The following is a 7,291-nucleotide window of genomic DNA, read 5'->3' on the forward strand; positions in this document are numbered from 1 at the left end:
CTTGGTTTGTTGATAATTTCACACATTTTTTACCTCTTTGTTTATTTATTCTTTAGTTGAAGCAGCTTACCGACTCGAGAATACTTCTTGATGCTAATTATAGAAAACAGCATCTCTTCATTAAAGTATATTTAAAATGTATTTTAGTTAGGTTGCCCTTTACTATATCAAAACCTCTGAACTTTTAAGTTTCCATTGGTGTTACTGCATCTTTATTGATCTTCCTGTGAATAATAGCAACTTTAAGATTTTTGGCCAATAAAAAAATTAGTGTTTGTAACTTTAATTACTTCAAATGGCTTACTCTTCTTTGTCATTTTTATATTGATCTTCTGGCCCAAAAATTTACTCACACTTCTAATCCTTGGTTTCTATTATGGCAAAACTGTAATTAGGCAAATAGCTGAGGTATAAAAGAAGACATTTATGGCAAAAGATGAAAACAAAATATTTATTTTTGATTACGGAATAAATTATTCTTTTTACTTCTCTGAATACATGGATACAGCGTTCCATATACCTCGTGTCTTACGTCTAATCATTGTATTTTTAGTCTATTGCTTGTAAAAACTGATGTTTGAATAACATTTGAAATATGAGTTTCTCAGGACATAACAATCCTGGAGAGAAAGGTAATTGGGAAAATATTAAACGTCAGTATCCAAGTCATATTTATTTTCAATAAAACACACACATATATATATACACACAATGCCACTCAAACTGCAGCACTGTGTTACATAACAATGACTGCATCAATACTTTTCATATAACAAATTGTTCAGAGTGAAAAGGCATTTTTTCACTTGTTCTAAATGTTCTAAACAAATTAAAGACAATACACTCAATTTACTGTGTAGTATTAAAATGTTCAAGTTGTACTTACTTGCTTACTTTTTTTTAGTTACTTTCTTTACTTAGTTAATTTTTTTTAGTATTAACATTTTTTTTAAATATTTATTTAAAAAAACAATCTCAAAAACATAAATTATTTTGAAAATTAGAGCTGATAAGCTGGGGGGAGGGGGATATCACTAAACACTAAATTGTATTTTTTTTAATTTATCAGTTACACTCAGTGTAACCAATATATAGTAACAAAATTAATACACTGAAAGAAGATTAACACTAACATTAAACAGTAAATAATACCGAATGAGTATAACATCAGACTGTAAAAAGTAAAAAAACAAAAATTATTCATGAGAATAATATTAACTAAGTAACTGATAGTACTAAACAATTAATTATTACTTTCAGAAGAACATGATGGTGTGTATCTTGCACCCTAAAAGTAGATAGCATTTTCTTCTGTACCAACAACCGTATAAGTTGGACCACATTTAGCTATCTAACAAACAACAAAGTAACATTAATAAATAATAGGAAAAAGAGATAATATCCCAATCAAAACAACTATCCAAAATAGAACATTAAGGCAGTTCTGGTCTGACTGACCATAAGTTTCCCTAGCTCAATACAGTCATTCAACCACACTTGATCTCGTACTCAAGGAAAAGATATGTCATTGATAACAACAACCTCAAAAGTATCTAACCTGACCCGAGACCACACACTATCTGTATGGTAGGTAGAGTGAAGTTGATCCTGGCTTTTCAGCCAGGATTCTTCCTTCCCAAGCCTGTACAGAATGATATGGACCACCATCCCTCTACAAGATCATACTCAGTCAGGTAAAGCAGTGGGTGCTTTGTGCGTCATAACATTGGTGGTGCTGCCGCTGCCACCGCCGCCACTACTACTAATAATCATTAAGAAAAAACCACATTGGTAATCCTGTTAACTTCTGTTTTACATTCTGCAGTCAATTTATTGCTGTATAAGTACCATTGTACCACTTCGTTCAAATCATTTTATTCATATAAATAAATGTGCTTAATTCAATATTCATACATGTAGAATGCATTCTGTTGGAAGTGTAGAATGATCTGTTTTTTTAAAAGTAGTTTTTTGTTACAAACTTGCAGTTTGATAGAAATTTATCAATTTTATATAATTTGTAGCGATGAAAACATTGTGCTGTTTATGTACTGTTGGGCTCATTTATGTACAACTATGTTTTGTTCGAAAGAATTACAAATGTCAAATAAGCAATAACGGATTGTTAAATGTACCTGAGAGAGTTGTATGTATGATGATCATTTATTTAAACGGTGGTCCAGGAGTGACTGTAGAAATAGATGAGTCCTCATTTTCAGAAACAGCAGTGGGTTTCAGAAAACAGTGGGTATTTTAGAGATATTTTCAGAGAAATACTTAATTGTTTCATGTATGCTGTTCTGAATCTTACTGAAAATACATTAATTCAGACAATAACAGCATGCATTCAAAAAGGATCAACAATAATGTCTGACAAGTGGAAAACCTATGATGGTATTTCTCATTTGGATGGATATAATTTTCAACATTACATTGTAAATCATTCAGAAAATTTTGTAGATCCCATCACTGGAGCTCATACACAAAATATCGAAAATTTGTGGGCTTGTTCCAAAAAACGTAATATGAGGGAAAGTGGAACTGCTTGGCTAATGTTGGATTCATATCTGTGCGAATTCTTATGGCGTAATAGGCATAAAAATGAACATTTATTTAATATTATATTAAAATACATTAGTGAATCCTATCCAGTGAAATGAATTTTTTTTTTATTAGATGTTATTTGTATTTCAGTTTAGTAAGTTAGTGTGTTTATTTTGTTTAAACCAAATATGTTTGGTTCAGTTATGTGATATATGTACGATTCATCAGTAACCAAATTAATCTAACCAAACTTAACCTACACACGCTTTGTTCCCTAACCTTGACTAATTAACAATAAGTTTTTGATTATTTAAATAATAAATTCAGTAATGATGGCTAATAAGCTTGTTATTTTATTAATTTGTAAAGTATATTAATATGGAGAATGTTTAAAATGACCAGTATAAAACAACACATTAGTGTGTTTCCTCTAATGTTTCATTCATTAATCATTATAAAACGTGCTATATTAAGTAATTTTTAAGTTGAAAATTGTGAAAAAAGTGGGGGGGGAAAAGGAAAAGCATACCGAACAGTTTTCGTGTAACTTAACACAATACTTCAGCTTACAAGAAAGGGCTTTAATACCCTTCAAATAAATTACTGAACCATTTAAAAAGTATATTAATTTATTTAAAATATAATTAAAAAACTTTATTTTAAAGAGACAATATTACTGTCGATGAATTTTTAAACAATACTATTTAAAATTAAAAACTCTGAACTTTTTGCAAACCATTCAATGTGCATGTAAACGAGCCTCAAATAATTTTTTTTTAACGTTTTGTGAATTGTGATTTATTTTGTAGTTATTACTTGTATGATAATATTTAAATTATTATTCTTATATGAATACCTGGAAGTCTCCAGATATTCCATGCAGTTTTCTGCATTTGGAGACCATATACAGCTGCATCCCTTTTTTGTGGCGTGTGAGTGATGTGTCTTGTACAGACTCAGGTCGACCTTATCTACCCACCGGGTTGGTCTAGTGGTTAACTCGCCATCGCAAATCAGCTGATTTTGAAGCCGAGATAGTTTGAAGGTTTAAATCCTAGTAAAGGATCTTCATACGTCCTGAACACTAGATCGTGGGCACTGATGTTCTCTGGTGGTTGGGCCCCAATCAGCTGCACATCTCAGGAACAGTCGACCTGAGACTGTACAAGACTACACTTTATTTACATTAATACATATCATCCTCTGAAATAATATCTTACGGTGGTTCCGGAGACTAAACAGAAAAAGAAGAGGCCGACCATATCTGAGACGTGGCCAACTGAAATCCAAACATCCAAAGAACACCGGTATCCACGATCCAGCATCCAAATAAATGCAACTACTTTTATTAGGATACAATAATTCTTGACTTCAAGAGTAGCTGATTTACGACTACGAATCTCTACCACTAGACCAACCTGGTGAGTTATACTTAAATTATAAATTTGGATGCTAATCAGATGAACTTTTTATTTTATAATTAATGGTATATTCTGTAATATTTTTGTGATCAAGGTTTTTCTACGGTTTCTCTTGAACCAGCCAAATGATGGGAAAGTTTCTTTTTTTATGCGTGAAGTAGCCTACCCATTTCTGAAGTGATCATAATAAAAGAAACCTCTAAAATTTGAAATTGGATCCATTCACCTTGAAAACAGTCTACAATTCAAAATAAAACTGAACTTAAATAACTAGGATAATTCAAAATTATTGTGAAAGTAATAATTGATTATACATAAAAAGCACAAGACCTAAAAGGAAACGTAAAATAATCTTACTCGGTGACAATTGTGTCACACGTAAAAGTAAAATGTATGTGTAAAAAATAGGCTACACCAAATTTTCCACTCGTGTACCAGGAAACAAGAAATTCAAAATAATATACAGAAAAAATAAATAATAAGAAAAATTATTTCTCACTTCTTTGAAGACAGGGAAAACTCAATATTATATATTAAATTGAAGACTGTGCAAACGGTTGACAAGGAACGGACAAATATTATTCCGATATCTACGGTAATTGGTTTTCAAATTATAAGATTATAAAAAAAAATTAAAGAGAAAGCATAGAAAATTGATAACAAAGTGATTGATTGAAGATGACATCGATAAGTAATAATATATTTAGAAAAATTACAAAAGTGATAATATACATTTCAAAGTTTTGTTCAATTTGATGATGAGATTCCCGCTTCTGGATCGATGAAAGGACAGAAGATGGCATAATTAATAACAAAAACACGGAAGACATAAAAAAGTAAAATGCTAAGGAAGGAAAATCAGCAACTCCGACAAAGAAAATCAAAAACTACGTTAAAATGCTACAGACGTTCTAGAAATCCAATGATTGATATTTCTTTCTCTTCATATGTAGAACAAACACAAAACTGGCAAGATTTCGAAAAAAAATTATGACAGTTTTTTAAAACAAGTTTCTCTTCAAAAAAGAAAAACATAAATTTGAGCCAAACAAAATTTATTTTGAGCCACACTAATCTGAAATTTATTTCTTGACTTCGTAATTATAAAAAAAAACTCAAATAAAAATCTCCACGACTGTAAGGAATTTTCTCTTACTTTCAGATTTGAATTAACGAGATTCGACAGGTTATTAAAAAATATATATATAACATGTAATACATTCAATTTTTTGGATAATTAATTAGTTTTCTTAATTTAATTTATAAAATTTTCCCAAGTACTTGTAATTTTGGGACAAAAACTTAATTTTATATAATTCAATAAAAAAGTATTTGTTTATTTAAATATTGAAATGTTAATTTTAATTAGAATAATAATAGAATACAAATTAAAAAGGTACATAAAAATTATATGCGTAATTAAAAAATCAAGATAAAAATAATTTGGATAAACAAAACTATGTAATATAGTTATAATAATAAAGCAGTAAATAGGTCTAATCTATTTCAGCAGAATAACCATAAAAAACAGAATAAACAATATTCAGATCGCTAACTTATTTGGCAGAGGTAATGGATTTGTTATAGGATAAAAGAACAGTTAGTTACTAATAAAAAAAACCAACGAGCCCTTATAATTTATTACGAATGAAAAAATTAAAATTTTCACTAAGAATCTAGATTCTGTAAAAGGGGAGAGGAACGAATGAAATAGATAACAAATTTATTAAAGTATAAAATACACATTGTTGTCAATATTCCTGTACCCGCCAATATTATAATTGGCGGGAAGGCGATTGCCACGAACTGGTCACTTGTTCGGATCTTATCTCCCAACAGGGGGAAAGATCCAGCCTCGCACCAAATAGCTGAGCCAGTAACGCTAAATGTATTGGAGATTCTGGAGCACCGGAACTAAGCTGGTTCCCATGTACTAAGCTGCATTGTAGAATGGACATACTCATTTTAGTTTATGATAAAATTATCTATAATAAATCAATTCTGCATTAGATATTTCAAAATAATAGTCACGTAAAAGCAATAACGAAGCATTAATTAGAAAGTAAGTTCATATGCTGGATAAATTTTCCACATAATAAACATGACAATATTTATGAAAAAATTATTAAAAAAAGTATTTTTAATAATACTGTATTAATTAATTTTTTTAATACAAATAAAACTAATTATTAACTATTACTTAATATTATAAATTCTACTACATAAAAATTCATATTAGGTTATAAACCATTTCATTCTTTACCTTTAACAGTAATTTCAAATTTAAACAAAGGTACAAAAAAATAATGACAGTTCGACAAATAATAGTTTGAACAAAACATAGTAGTCGTCTGTGCAACAGGTAGGGGTTACTTAACCTACTTTGAGACAACGTTTGGAATTCCAATGTATTCCAGACATCCTATTGTCACTGAAATATATAATACAATCGCTGAATTAAATCATCACAACACACAGATGAATTTCTACTGGAAGCCACGTGTGAATCCTGGGTAAAAAAATAAAAATAAATATTACTTCAGACACCGTATTTAGAACTACTGTGGATCTATATATTTATGCTTTATAAACTTTAATGTGTAATAGTTTTAATAATTATGCAATTTTAAGTCAATTTTGAATTTTTACTACTTACATTTTTATTAGTTATTAAACCATATGTTTTATTATATAAAACTTATGTCCACTTATCATAAATATAAATCATTATTTGTGTATACTATATAGTAATATATTTCTGTTTACTAATATCAGGAATGAAATGGTTTTAGGTCATTGAAATACAAGTTTGTTTTCTTTAAAATATCTGTAAATTCTAGGACACTGTTTTAATTTTAGCTTACTTGTTAAATCAATGAATAATAGTGAATACAATGAATGATTTTTAATTGGTGCTGGAAATTGATCATTTTATAAATTAATAACACAAATTAAATTTTTTAACTCCAATTTTATTAAAAAAACTAATAAAAATTACTTTTTTTTAATATATATATAAAAAAAAACAGTGGTTCTAACCAATATCATTAACTGTCATCTCTCATATTCTGTAACAGTAGAAAGTTACTGAATAATAGTTCATTTTTTATCAGTCTTTTAGTGATGCTACATTATGTCGTGCATGGGTTGATAAAGGTTATTCATTTAATTTTATTAAATTAACAAAATTATGTTTTACTTGGATAACTTTTTTTTATTTTACAAGGAAGTTGGTAGTTCTTTTATGTATTGCCGAATAATGAAATTAATAATAACAGTATTGTACTTGTGACTGTGGGCATATTTTTCTTTTAAGTTTAAAATAA

The sequence above is a fragment of the Lycorma delicatula genome, chromosome 3 (assembly GCF_047948215.1).
Source record: "Lycorma delicatula isolate Av1 chromosome 3, ASM4794821v1, whole genome shotgun sequence".
Classification (NCBI taxonomy): domain Eukaryota; kingdom Metazoa; phylum Arthropoda; class Insecta; order Hemiptera; family Fulgoridae; genus Lycorma; species Lycorma delicatula.